Below are 15,494 nucleotides of genomic sequence, written 5' to 3'. Positions count from 1 at the left end.
AGTGGACCATGACCAGCATCAAAGCCTCAACATGTGTTCTGTGCTGCACATTGCAAGGGATAGTTCATGGTACAGTTGGATACTCCAGGCAGAAAAAAACGTTTTCTCATTCTTCTTCTCTGCTTTGCAAGCAAGATCATGTCACAACAGACATTCAGCCTCCTATTTCAGTGTCTCATTACCAACTGAGAAGACAGCTTGCTGAGGGAGCTTAGCCAAGGTCATAAAAGAAGTTTACAGCAGAGCCAGGAACTAGACCCAGATTGCCACTAGGTCCAGCAAACACCCACTTGGCTGAAGCTTCTTCAAGGATCTTGTCTGCTGCTGGATTTTTCTTTGGGTTGTCCAGGTTTATTGGCAAACTTGTTTAGTCCTCTCCTTGAGTAGATAGGGTAGCATCAGCACTTTCTCTTGGAAAAGTTTGGAGAAGTTGTGTGTGGTGCCATTAGCTCTGCAGGAAATGTTTTGATCAATTTATCAATTGTGCTGTAAAATGAACTGTGCAACTGTTGTATTTTTATTAGAGAAGTGACACAGATGAATTTTGTCACAAGATGTGCTCGATATCTGTTTTACCAGGAGCAAGGGGTGCCTTTCAAGTGAGAGCAGGTCTCAGTTATGGGTATCCTGTCTTCTTTTTAGTTTTCTTGTCACAAAAAATATATGGTAACTACCAGCTTACATGAAATTGTTAGTGGCTGAGACTTGCTGACCTGCATGGAAGAAGTACAGAAAGAGCTGAGGGAACAGTGGCTAGCTTAGCAAGCCTGTTCTTTCAAGCTGCTTTGGTGCATGTAAGGAAAAGGTGATTTCTGGTGGAATATAACACTGCTAGGGTGACATTGTGGGTACAGAGGTGGAAGTAGCTGATTGCATCCATTTTCTCCATATGAAACATTGGCAGTATTCCTCCAGTTATCTCCACCTCTTTGAGGGTCTGTACTCTGTGTGAAGATCTGCAAAGGGCAACAGAAAGAAGAAGGCATTACATGAGCAGGCTTAAAGTGAATGTATTGCCTGTCAGTGCAGGCATTGAAGAATACGGCAAGCACACGTGCGGCTGTCAATTTTCACACAGGATCCAATGGTGTGAGCTGCATCCCCTGTGTGGGTTACACGCACACAGGTGGATGTTTTTGTGTTTGTACATCTTCCTGAGCCAGTGCTCCCTGTACATGCTGCATGTGCCTGATGGCGTGGGTGGTTTCTGTGTGTGCCCTGTGCTCTTGAACACACATCTTCTATAGGCCATACCTGATCTCTTTCATTTTTATAGAGCCAGGATTCCTGGGAATTACTGGGTGTTCCTCATCTATTACTGAGCTTTTCTGGGTCAGCCCTCATCATGATTAATATCAGTGATGTTCCTCCAAAGTCAATGTAGTGGCGCTGATTTAAGGTTTGACCTCTTCTTACCTGTATTCTTTTGTGAGTGTGTTTCTGTCACTGATGTACTCCACTAAGTGCTGGGTAGATCTATTGGAACAGCTTACCAATGGACTTATTTCATGGTTTGATTTAGAAAATCCATTTCTCAGACTATTTTGATTACTTTTGTTCTCTCCTTTCCAGCAGACTGTGCTTTTGATGTGTTTGTAATCATGTATAATTCCTTCAAGGTAACATTTGGAATCTCCTCTCACTTCTAAGGCAAGCTGTCAACTCCAGGACTGTAACCAGCTTTACACTCTTGCTTTGTGTTTGTCTCTCTTTCTCTCTTTCTCTCTTTCTCGATTTTCTTTCTTTCTGACTTTCTTTCTTTCTTTCTGACTTTTTTTTTGTTTTGGTTTTCCTTTTTTTGGTATGTTCCCTTCCTTTGCATTAGCAGGAGCCTTGTTCTAGCAGATAATGGAATTGAACCACAGTCCCTTAAGTACCAGTATTTGCTCACTGCCCATTGTAACTGACTGTATTTCATAGTATTATGAAGAGATTTTATTTTGCCTGGGTAAAACAAGCCACTAATTGAATTTCCACTAAAATATTTGTTTGCCTACTCATCCTATCCAACCCTAGCAGATGGCTGATAGGCACATGGTGCTTGAAACTTTGAAAGAGATGTGTAACATTGTAAAAAAATTAAATCTGGATGGCTTTTTGATTCAGTCTTGATACAAACTGGAAGTTTTCTCTCTATTGTCTACTTTGAATTTAAAGTGTAATTGTGACAAATCTCAGTGACAACAAAAACACTGAAAATGTCTTCTTTTGTATTCCTTACTTGTTTTTTTCCTTTTAACTTGTATGCTGAAGTTCATTGGAGTGTTATGGTAATTTCATCAGATCACGTGAATTTAATCAAATTTCAGCCAGAGATTCTTTTCTTGCAGCATCTTTCAGGTTTGATTTAGCACAGCTGTGACTTTAGCAATAGGCCACTGGACAGTTTCTTGACTCTTGGACTCATATAGACAGTGTATTTCCATGGATTTTTTTCTTTAATAAGTAAAAGCATGAATGTGAGAATGGTTTGCACAGAAGTAGGGCCAGTTGCTTCCTTAAAGCAGATTCAGAAATATTTTTTGTTGTGGAAAGCACTAAAGGTATGAGCAAGGAGGACAGATGCATATCTCAATTTATAACCCAGCCCCAGCAGACCACCTGGAACACTTTCAGAGCACAGAAAAACCTAAAAGCAAGTCCCCTTGCAAATGCTCAGGGAGGGAATTTAACAAGCAGAGCATGTTGAGAATGACCCATCCCTTGGATTTTTTCCCAACTTCTGGCAGTCTCTAGTGAAGGATCTGCCTAGACCAGGGGTTACAACCCGGCCAATGTGCTTACTGGTACCTAAGGAATCTGGACTCCAGAAATTTGACTGATCCATTTTTTAATTCATTTGTTTTTCAGCTTTTGTAATATCCTATTTTGCTGTATGCCAGGAGTACCTCTTGTTTCTTTTGGACCTGCTGCATTGTCATTTCCCTGGATGCCTCCATCTGGCTGATAGGAAAAGCAGCAAACAAAAGCAGCTTCATACTCATCTTCTTGAACTTACAGACTTCTGGTAAAATACCCCTCTGCCATTTTCCCTCCAAACTCAGCTGTCTGTATCTGTAGTCTCTTCTTAATCCAGGCAGTCTTGATTATTTTTGATATCCCTCTTTTCTAGTCTAGTGTCCTTCTTTAGATGGGCTGGTGACAAGCCTTGATGCTGGTGAACCAGGAACACAGACAGAGAGGTAATGAAAGTGCTACAAGTGAGCACATCCCTAAATATTTTTCCTCATTGTAGCACAGATATCAGCAATAATCATCCCTTGTTTAAAAACAAATCCTTCCCTGGCTGCTTGCAGATCTGATAGTTCATCTTGAGCGATTTACAGTGATGTGATTTTCCTGCACCCTAAGTAATCTCAGATTTATGAAATGAGAGATTCTGAACTGCTTTTAAATTCCCCATACCCAGAATAAGAAGCACCCCCCACCAAGAAAAAAAAATAAATACTTGAGTCACTTACTAGGGGCAGATTTTTTCTCTGCCATATCTTGATTTAAATTGAATGTGTCATTTGGCATTAAGCAAAATGTGAGTTGTATCTTGAAAGACAGCATAACTCATAAATAGTGTAGCCATAAGCCAGCTGATGGCTTACTTATAACCAGGCAAATCTAATATCCTGCTTTGCTGTAGGGTATGTGATTTTCTGTAGATGCTCCACACTCCTGTAATTGTTTGTTGTAGAGGATAGTGAATTTGCCACTTGCCATGAGCTCATTTCTTGTCTTAATGAGATGCAGTTAATATAGATGAATATATTTTTAAGGATTCTTTGAAATGTCAGTCATATTTTTACAGTTTTCTGAATATAATCTTCCCATGGCAGAGAGAATCTGAGAAGAACATGACTACAGGCTAAATATTTATTGAATTAGACCATCACTGAGTTCATATTAAAAGATCCATACGAGGCTTCAGATTTTTTGGCCAGTCTCAGAAAGATATACAACTAGATATGAAATTTCCTGCAAAGTAAACTACCTCATAACAAATAGCTTTATTAGAATTTGCTCAGGAAGATTTAAAGGTGAATGCCAAGGAAATTTATCATGTAACCATATTCTGGCTTCTTTGTCAAGAGAGGAGACAAAAAGTATATTTCAGAAGCAGTTGCAAGGATTAATATAAAAATTACGTCACATCCATGTGAATACATTTGAACAGAGTATGAAATGTTTTCTCAATCAAGAAATGAAAAATTAACTTTCAGTTGTTTGACAGACATCAAAACATGAGATATTGTAGAAATAATTCTGTGAAATAAAAATAATAGAAATAGTGTAGTTTTTAATACTTCTGAATAGAAAATTGGAAAATATATTCCTGGGCCTTTGATAAGTACAAGCTGACATCAGAAAATACCTGTTTTGTTGTTTATTACCAGGACAGGTTTTATAAATGCATTTGGGAATAAATCACCAAAGCCATTTACTCATCTTCAAAGAAGCAGAAGAGAATAATTGACAACAAAATAGAAAGATGTACTTTAGAGAGTGATATAAAGTAAGTTGCAGAAGACGGCTTTGCCATTAAAATGCCTTGGTAGCTTCAAAGTTCTCATCTAAACTACCACTAATGGTTTTTTTAAAAAACATATTTTAAAAAGAAAAGTGCTTGCAATTAAGTGTAGAGTCACATGTGATGCACACACACATATACAAAACATTTAAAGACTTGAAGAGAATTCTGTCTTTTAGAGATTACTCTGCTTACAGCTTTGCTTTTGAATTAGCCACAGTCCTTTATGCCAATAGGACCATGTAAAAGGGCCTTCCAGCTCAGTGGGAATACTGCACACCTCCACCCTTAATCAGATGTAAGAACCGCTGGTCAGTGACATCTATCAGTGGTGGAAAAGGTGCTCCCGTGTGCTCCATTTCTGTGCTAGAGAGAGAAAACTGGAAAAGTCTGGGGCTGGGATTTAGAACTCACCCACTGTGAGTTTCTCCTTTCGCTTGCCCTCTTTATGAGGAAGAAGCTACAAATAAAACAAGAGGCTGCTCTACCTGTGCATGGCCATTCTTCATGTAGAACATCCTTGCTCCTTGATTAATAGCACATTTCCCTGTGATTAATAACCATGCCTGTGTTCAGGTGGCGTCAGAATAGCAAGAAAAGAGTCAGGTTTATTAACAGGGAAACCATCTAGCTGCTTATTTGGTTTTGCTCAGAGTCCCATAACCACTATCAGCATAAGAAAAATTTGTCCAAAACACAAAGGGCCAGGTGAAAGTTCAGCACTGGCTGGGATGAGACACACTGCATTTGTAGCCCAAGTCTGAGCCCATGTCTGGCTTCCAGTCACCAGCACTGCCCTTGTCGTGCCCTGCTGCTACACCCTGCGCTTTGTGTGGCGGGACTTGTGTCTCCTTCTGCTTGGAACACGAAGTATTTTTTATTGAAAAGTAAAGGACCATAAAAGAGAGCATGACAAAGGAGGATAAAACAACAGTGGAAAGTAAAGGAAAGAGCTTTGCTTTAGAATGAAGTATTTTGATCCCATCTTTGCCAAGGCTCATGGCAGAAGGGCAGTAGCTGTGTTTGATCCTTCTCAAACTGCCTGATGATGTCTTGTCTGTGGAGGAGGAGCACACATTTTTTTGTGAAAGTCTGATCAATCTTCCTGTATTTACTTTCCCTGTTAGCATGATTAGTTACCTAGACCACATTTTAAAGCTGACAAAATGACATAAGCAGTCAGGTTGATGCAGTTGCACTAACTGCCTTCCTAAAGGTCTTGCAGCAAGCAAGACAAGGCTGACAGTACCAACTGCAGCTGGAAATGTTGCCCGTGGTCCTCTGCAGCCACTTTTCCATGGAAATTGAGATCAGCAATTGCATATGGACATGACTGATAGGTGCAATGGCACTTTTAACCTTTCACTTTGGAGTTAGCTGTGTCCCCTCCAGCTCACCATCATTTAGCGTACCTGAGGAGGTGTTTCAGATGTGGCCATTGATACTCTTCTACTGGAAACTCAAACTGACATGTAGGAAATAAAAAAAGAGAAATTTTACCAAGTGCTTGAGTTACCTGAGTCATCCTGCAGCCTCCATTGCTACAGGGTCCCTGACTGCATGGTGCCACATGCTTGATTCCTTGCTTTGAAGAGGTCTGGCTTCCTGGGAGAAGAAAAATTGACATCCAGCTTTGACTAGAGGACTGAGATTGTATTTAAATGCAGTGATGTGACTAGTAACATTCATAAGTGAATAGAGATTTTTGAAGTGTACTTTATTGTACCTGTCCTGACCCTTCTAGACATCTGGCCTTACTTTCATTCTCCAATGGGGTCATATCTGTGAGGCATCTCTTATTTTGTGTGCCCCAGCTCATTGTATAGGCAGTGGATTGGGGTATAAGAATGCTCTCAGGATACTGCTCAAAGGACTTTCTGTGACATTTCCTTGCAACAGGAGGCGGTATCCTCATTATCTATAGAAAAGAAACAAAAAGGCTTGGAAAAAGGTATGGAGAGTCCCTGTGCTTTATCATCCACTGGCAGGCTCAAAGCATAAGAGTGGCCCTACTGTGGTGTTAGGTTTGGTGTGTCACCTGGGAAGGCCATCTGCAAGGGGCTTATGGGACAGCTATTGTCACTGGCAATGGGGGGCCACAGCTTTGCAGACATTTTTCAGGTGTAGAACTGGGTGCTTTTGCGGCAGTTTCAGACTTGAAAAATTTCAAACTAATATTTTTGGGAACAGCTTTGATTATGATGTATTTTAATCAGAAGCAACTGAGCTGCTTATAATTTTCTGGGCTGAATTAAGTGCAAGTAAGTCTGGAAAAACTGAGAATTTTTTGTTTGTCATTGCTTGGCTCAATCATACTGGGAAATGATTTGATGCTCCAGAGCTAAAGGCAATACAGTAACCACTCAGACCTGTGTTTATTCCCATTTGAACATTACTTAGAACCTCAAAATTATCTTAACATCAAAGTCTTTTTCATCTGTGAACGTATTGTACAAAATTAGTTTGTTTATACACAATTTTGTGCTTTTTTCCTCATCTTTACATTTTATTCTACTCTATTTATATTAATTTTCTTAAGAAGATACTTGAAATCTGCAAAGGAACAAAGAAGGACACATGCCAAAAGTTTGCCTTCAACACTTTTTTTTTAGTTGGTGTTAATTTTTGAGCCATTATTCAAGCAGCTGTCCAGGTCAAGAGAGTTCAAGCATGCTTCTTCTGCGCCACTTGCACTCCAAGATTGCAGTGAAGGGAGGGAAGTCTGCAAATTATTAAGCATTTGGCAGTGCCTTCTAGTTGTATTAGGTTATAACTGCATCAGTTGCATGATTAAGAGGAAGTGACAGGTAAGCAAAATGAGAACAAAAGTCTCGTGCTGTTAGAAGCAAATGTCACCATGTCATACACACTGCACGCATATACCAGTGTGTATGGAATACCAGCTTAAAATACATACTAGAGGAGGAAAAGAGGAGAGAGGGAACTTCTGTGTGTTTGTGGGTGTGTTCTCATGTGTGTTTGCACAGTTTGTGTGCTGTGCACGTTGGTATTTATCTCAGGTGTGTGTCTGTTTCCATGTGTGGAAACCAAGGCGCATGTGGAATTGTGGCACAGGTTGAACAGTGTGCTAGAGATGGAGCACAGTGGTGCCTTTGTACAGTCCACCAGTCTGCTGGCTTGAAGGTTTCTGTACAGGCTTTTTCATTTTTCCCCTAATTAATTGATTTCTGGAAAAGTAATCATCAAATTTTTAAGTGTTTTGCTTTTCAGGTTACTTACAAACCCCAGATGAATCCAATTAAAATATGAGTATTGTGACAGATTAGTACATTTATAGGTTTGGTTTTTTAATTGAGTACTCTTTATGTATGTTGTAATATTTTAGAATGACATTTTTCGAATTACAAAGGTGTTTTCACAAACACTCAGTGATGGCGACTCTTAGCTTGGGAGATGATGGTCTAACACTTGCATGAGGATGCAAATACTGGCATCTAAGAACCAAAGTGTTTTCTGGTTAGGTTCACAATTGGGAGTGACTCTGAGAGGCAGAAGCATGGCAACCAGTTTTGGGGTCTGTGAAAGAAAGTGAGATTACATAAGGCCCTGACCAAAGTAAGTGTCTCTGGCTTGGCTGGGGAGAGCAGAGGGCTGCTCATCTGTAGGTTCAGAATTAGTCCTGCCAAGTCTACAGGCTGCTTTCAAAGTATCTTCCCTTGACTGACAACCAGGGTGTAAATCATATTTTTCAGAGCCATTACAGAGTCATACAGAGGCAGGAGATGGTGAGGTTTCTTGGAGCCCTCACTATTATATTGCCAGTTGAGATCTGAGCTGAGCGTGCGACAGGAAAAACTGGAGCTCTTGCTTTCCTGCTTGTGTCCTTTATTCCATATCTTGGTATTTTAACTAACTGGGGAAAGATGAGGAGGGCTGTCATACTGCCAGCCACTGAGCAGGGGTGCGATACCTTAAATTCTTGGGTATCACTTGAGGGTTTGGCTATTCCACGTTATTCTCATGGCAGTCTGTATTCCAGTCATCCAGCTGTGCATATCAATACAGTGTGGTCCCACATAGCAGGGTTTTGGGTTGGGTGGAGAGTTCAGCTCATACTTTTATAGCATCAGACTTATGCACACACATACACCATATATGAATGGAAGTGAAAACATGAAAAAGCAGAGATTGCACGTTGAGTGTTGAAAAGTGAAACAGTGTTCAGGAGATAACATCACCTGAGTGACATTAATTCCCCTGTCTGTTCCTAACCACTACTGTCATTTAATATTAATAGTGGCATTCACAGAGAAAGGAGGAGCAGGCTTTAATACTGGGGATGAGATGCTCTCTAAAATCCTAAAGATAAGGGGAATTTTACATTCTTGGAATGCCCAAGTTAAGTGCATTTAGAAAATATGTAGACTAGCTTGAGCCTCTCTTGTGGAATTTCACAGATATAAAATGAAAATGTCACTCAGCTTCTGCACTACCGTATATGGAGGTTAAATCTATGTATATCATTCAATCATAAGTGAAGGAGGTTTCTTGCAGAGTTAACAGCTCTCAGAAGTTTCATGCTGCTGCTAGATAGGACATTTTCATTTCTTTATATTTATAGTAATAAAACCAAAAAAAGACAGAGACAACAGCCCCAATTTTGTGTGCTTAATATGTGTGAAAACACATGGGAAAGAGCTGTTTCTTTCATTTCACTTCCAAAAAAATTATCTTCTTAAAAATGTTCTTTTTTGAGTTTTCTGGTGATATGGCCAAAAAACCAAGACTGATGAAAACTCAAGCGGCCAAGCAGAAAAATCTGCACTAATTTATTTTCACTGAAACAGACTATGGATACCTACTACTGCATACCTGCTTACAGATGATTTGAAACTCATGTGAGTGCCTGATGCTGAGGCACAAGAGCTGGTCAGCCAGGCTGTCAGTGATCTGTTTCTCATTGCAGTTGAACTTGGTAGCTGAGCTCCTCTTTATTTCTGCACAGGTGTCTCACTCTGCAACTTCATATCTTGGGATGTTGTATTGATTAACATTGTACAAGAGATGTGTACCTTTCTTTTCTAGCAAGCATACCTGTACAAGTCAAATATTAATGCCTAGGGTATTCTGTAAATAGCATTCATAATTCTGCTCTGCAGTAACTTTCTGTGAAGCCATTTTCCACTCTGTTTCTTAGAGAAAAACAAATATATAACAGAACTCTGAGACTCCTTTCCAATATTTCATTTGCCAGCTTTCAAACGTCATCATGGGAGCAATGAGACAAGAAAAGAGTCTTTTCTTCCTTCAAGGTCTGCAGTGAACAGTGTAAAGCCACGCACAATGGATTTGGAAGAAGCTTTATATATTATGACAAGTGAGTGTATCTCCAGGGTGCTCTGCTGCTGTGGAATGTAGTTCTGAGCCACATCATCTATTAAGTCGCTGAATGTGGTAAAGTTTCTCAGGTTCTTGCAAATGAAAAGCAGATGAAAAGACCCCCATGACTCAGTCCTTATGAATGCAATGAAGTAAGATTATCAGCCTAAATTGTCCCTACTAATCAACAGAGTAAGCTTGCAGTGATAGCCTCTGTAAATCTGCAGAGCGTTGGGACTGCGCTGGGTGGAAGGAGTCAACTGACAGCTTTAGGGTCATGTTCTCAATATGAGTCTCAAAATGTTCCAGCTGAAAAAAAGAAAAGAAGGCATATGCACTCATTGCTTCTGGGGAGGTGTTCATGTGGTTAGAAAATGCACTATTATAAAGCTGCTTGTACAGAGAGGGAGAATTACTGGGTTCGGAGATGGTTTTTTCCTTTTTTTCATCCTCTGCTCTCTCACAGTTTATCTTTTCTTATTAAGCCCTGAAATTCAGCCTTTCAAAATTTGTCATGCCAACCGAAGCAGGGGATGCCTCTGTGGCTGTACTGTTTCTGTCATGCTGAAAATGATTTAGTGTTGACACTGATGTACATCCATACATTTATTCATACCTTGCTTTTCAGCACTGAATAAAGAATAGTCTGATAAATATGCTCAAAATGAGGAGAGTGAGCTGCCTTCCCATTGATAACCAGAGGCCAGTTATGCTGTCGGTACTTTAATACGTGGCATCCAGGGGATAATAAATACTTCCTTTAATATTTTTTAAATTTTCTGTCAGTGTGTATGTGTACTTGTCTGGATACTTTTCATACCTGTGATCTACTTAGATTATGTCTTTAACTTCTCAAGTTGTATTTTGTTAACCAGCTTTCACAGGAAAGGGACACATTTCATAACAAAAAAATAAAAAGGGGTTGCCAAGTTAATTAAATTTGAGAAAAAAGAAAAAAAAATGCGACAGCCTGACTAGATACAGAAAGTGGAGAGAAAAACCAGTATTTAACATGAGAGTATCTTATTAAAAAATGCACTGCATGAATCAAAGTGGTTCATCATTAAAGCATCCCAATGGAAATTTTTTTAATAGACAGTTTGCTTAATAAATAAATAGATTTTCTACTGAGGAAATCTTCATTACAAGGAATCTCCTCCATGTCCATTTAGGTACAGTGCCTTCCAAGAAGGAGTCAGTAATTCCTGTTCTGTCAAAGTTTACTGCTGGTTTTGGGTAGGCTTAAATAGAGGTGAAAGTGAAAAACAATAGTCTTTTGCAGTTAATAACACCAGAAAATAGCAGACTGCTAAACTCAGTGCCTGGGTCTTAATCTTGGTAGAGAGGGAATACTTGGAGAACTGAACTTCCAAAATTTCAAGGTCATATGGGCTTATGAATATGCTAAAAGGTCTATACTAGGAGCTGCACAAAGGGGGGGTCTGAAAAGCATGCAAGGTGCAGACTGGGGGTAGTTCCCAGTGTGTCTCATGTCACATTGCTGCAAGACACAATCTCCAGCAGGAATATGCCCTGCAGATGCCATAACTTGCTTCAGCACATGACATCCAATTTTGCAAGGTCTGATGACAGGCACAGAATTAACTTGGTCTGCTGCCGTAGGCATGCCTGGGAGCTGCTTACTGGTTCCAGAAGCATGTCAAGATATTTGCCCCATCTTTTATGAAAGAAAAATAGCCATCAGCATTGGCATTTGAAAGAGCACCAATAAATTCAGGTAGAAGCTGAACAGTCATTTCGGTAGTTTCCCTTGTGTCTGAAGTTAAATGTTATGCTAGGTTTTTTTTGTTAAACTCGAGTCTCTGAAGACAGGGAGGAAATACGTACGGTTTTCATGACATTCATTAAGATCCTATTCAAATTAATACAAAGCCAACAGAGTTAATTAGGGGAAATAAAGGGATATGTTTCTGTTGTGTGTAAAATTCCATGGGTGGAATTTAGTTCTCAAAGGATGCCATGCGACTGAGAAGTCCTATGAAGATTTTTTTTTTTCTTTTCAGTTTTACAGGACTGTTCTGTAAAAGGTTGCACTAAGGAGATGCTTTGCAGAAGATTCTATCCTTGGGTAACTATTCCTGTAAGTGCAATTACATTTTTCTCTATATCACTCCTATATAATTTGCTCTTATGAGCTGATTTATTTTGTTTTGAAAGTCAAGTTTCTTATCCTGAAGAATAGCACAAAGTAATCCAAGAGAAGACCTCATAAACCTTTTTGCTTCCACCTGAATGAATCCTGATTAGGAACCTGTGCAGTGATGTTATCCTGATTGGTGGGAAATTGGTGAAGGAAACAACCAATTTTCAATCAACATAATTGGTTGCTCAGGAGGTTTGAAATCTCAAGAAAAAGCATTGCATCTTCTACAGCTGTGTTAAAAGATTTTTCTGGAATGGAAAATTGTTGATACGAATTGCACATTTTGCAAAAATATTTACATTTATGAGTAGTTTGTAGAAAAGTCACACGACAAGTATTTTAAAAATCATTGATGTTGTAGGCTTTTCTGACATTATTGAAGCTCAGTAGGTCCAAATTACATAAAAGACATTAAAAAAAAAAAAGTTAAACCTGCTGCCCAACAAAGAAGCTTCTTGATTGATTTCTATGTGTTCTGAGTACATTGTTATTTGTTTGATTGTTCAGTCCTGTAATACAAATCCACAGTAGAGTGGTACCCAAAACCTGGTTCAGTCCATCTTCATCTGAGTGTTAGGAAATGCTGTTTAAATTACACCTGCAGCACATGCTGTTTAAATGACACCTGCAGTCCCACATGTGGTTGACAGTGGTGATGAACTCAAGCAGAAGAGAAAATGCAAAAGGAAAAGCATTCCCATGGCTTCTCATCTCTGTGGCAAAACAGTCTGGTCTTGAGCTGACTATAAATCCATCCAAGTCCAAAAAATCAAAGTGTCTGCGCCAGTTTACCCAGCTGGGAACTTTGGCCTGACTTTGCAATTCATCATGAATTTTGTATGCCTGGCCTGATGTTTTCCTACTCTAATCTGGCATAAATAAATTAAGAAATAGTATGTTTCCCATACAAAGCCGGTGTAACTCCTAACTGGTTTTTGATGTGTTTTAAAGGTCGCTGAGGAACAGAAATGAATCTTTTACTAACCCAGTCAGGCTGAACCAATTCTGCTGAAGTGTTTTTTGCTTATACCTGCCTGTGAGTTGAAGGTATCCCAAAGCCACTGCCTTGAAGAAGGTGGCTGCTTCAGTGCAGTAAAACTGGGCAGCACAGCTGAGCTTGTAGTGCCACGTCTGGCTGAGACAAAGACACAAAAGAATGGCACAGATTTGCCACTTCCCTGCTCTAAATTGTGACGTTGCAATTAGTATGCATCTCCCAGAGGAGAACAAAGCTGGATATACATGGCTGTATGCACATATCCCCTGCATTCTTCCGCCTCAAATTCTCCCTTAAATCAGGAAAGATGTAGAATGGCCATGGTGTAACAGGACATAAAACATTTTTGCTTGCTGTGCTTCCCAAGCACTTCCCTTATCACCTTGAGCTGTCCATTCAAGTGTAAAGAGAAGTTTCACTACCCACCTTCTAAAATTATAGTTTCTATCTATTAAAAGAAAGCAGCTCAAAATCCTTTTGAGAGGATAAATAGCACAGAATGCTTTGATTCATATCTGTGAGCTGGAAATTTCACACATCAACTAAAACACCATGAATACATCATTATTTTGACAGCTTTGTGAAAAAGGAGGCAAGAGGATCTCATTGCATGGATTTAATTTCTGAAGTTTCACAGCTTTGTGTTTTGCAAAAGAATTTAATCCTTCCAGCAGAGCAGAGCAGGTGGTAAACTGAAGGGCAAAGGGGAGATACTGTCAAATCTCATACTTGGCATGCAAGCCCCCATCAAGGGCTTCCAAGGCAGCTCCTGTGTCTCTCACCTTCTCAGAATAATGTCTTTTGTCTTTTTTTTTTCAGGCTTGGCACTTCTCCAGCTGCAAGGGTGGAGGGGGTCACAGAAGAGAGTAAGTTATATTGCTGAGTTTCCCACCGAGACTGCCAGAGGTGAAAGGAAAGAGCTTCACTTTCCCCACCAGAGGATAGCTGGATGCCCACCACCACTATGCCACCCAACAAAAGGAATTTCAAGGGCTGGTCTTCAGGTAATATGAAAAATTTTCTGTAAATGCTGGGGACAAATGCAGTGTTTGTTTAGCATAAAGCTGAATTTAAGTGAAAAGTGTCATGAATAAGGGGTAATATCCCAGCTGCAATGAAGGACTATTTATGTTGAGGTGGGTGAAGGAAGACTCAAAAAAAGGGTCCATTGTTTCTCTGAGCAGTAGTACCCTCCCATGTTCTCATGTCTCTGTGCCTGTTTGCAAAGCTTGCCCACCTAAATATTTATGGACCGTGTTTGTGGAAAGACATTTTAAAGCACCAAGGGCATTGAACTGTTTTTATTCCCTTTGAGTAATGTATTTGGACCTCTCTTTCTAATAATGAAATGAGAGATATATCTGTAGAAAACAAAGGAGGTTTCCCTCTCCTACCCCATGACTCCAGACCTGAGTCTTTACAAAAATTAAAGGTACTGCATGTATTTGGTTAGGATTTTTAACATAACCTTCTTCTTCTTCTTTTGTTCTCAATTGCCTTAATTACCTGTTCTCCCTGATCTGATGCAGTTTAGAATTGTAGGAAGCATGTACTTTCTTCTGGAATAGAAACCTGAAATAGAAATCTTTTTTAAAGATTTGGCATTGACATAAAAACACCTGGTATGTTAGTGGTGGTATTTCAATACTTTTGCTCCCATGGTCAGGAGAGCACAGAAATTGCAAGGATAATGCAAAACCATAATTAAAGCTAAAAGCAAACTGAGAGTCTGTCAAAGCTCAGAAAACTTTCCAATAAAGTTCACATTTTTATGGACTTGTTATTTTGTACAAATCCATTTTCTTCTTTCCTGTCACATCTCCAAACCTTTCTGTAAGGAATCACCATCTCTTTTCCCCCTCCTAATTTAAATTCTGCTCTATCTGTTTGGAATATTAGATATGCCTTAGCAATAAAATTATTTTAATGATGTGGCTGAGTGCTCGTATATATTCAGGCAAGCAAACATAAAATGGTCATTCTTTATATTAAGGGTCTATCTATAGTTTAGAAAAGGTAATAAATGATAGATTGAAAGCATAGGTGGCTCAAGTAGAGGATGGTGTGTATTACAGAGGTTATTAGCTCATCAGTTGAAGCTGCAATAGATGGCTGCAGGCCAAACTTGGAAGCAGCCTGCAAAATGGCTGGACTCTGTAACAACTGATTTACTATATACTAACACGCACATTAACTCTTTATCAACTCTTTATGAAATATATATGTTTGGCACCCAAATGACAAGTAGGACTGTAAAAAGAGACGTAAAATTTCCTTATGAATGCAAGTATACTGGCTCTTATTTTAGCTTAAAAGTGCAATAGGATTTGTAAGGGTTCCTATGTCGCCTGAGATACAGGTCTTGTTTTCAGAAGTGGTACTGTGCAGTGGCTGCCTCATTTCCAGTCAGAATTAGGCCTCTAAATCTCCTGAATAGTGTTGAATATGTTGCTGTCTGTTTCATTTACTGTTAG

This window comes from Camarhynchus parvulus, chromosome 4 (genome assembly GCF_901933205.1).
Source record: "Camarhynchus parvulus chromosome 4, STF_HiC, whole genome shotgun sequence".
In the NCBI taxonomy this organism is placed as follows: domain Eukaryota; kingdom Metazoa; phylum Chordata; class Aves; order Passeriformes; family Thraupidae; genus Camarhynchus; species Camarhynchus parvulus.
The sequence above is the reverse complement of the archived record's forward strand: the minus strand, read 5'-3'. Positions refer to the sequence as shown.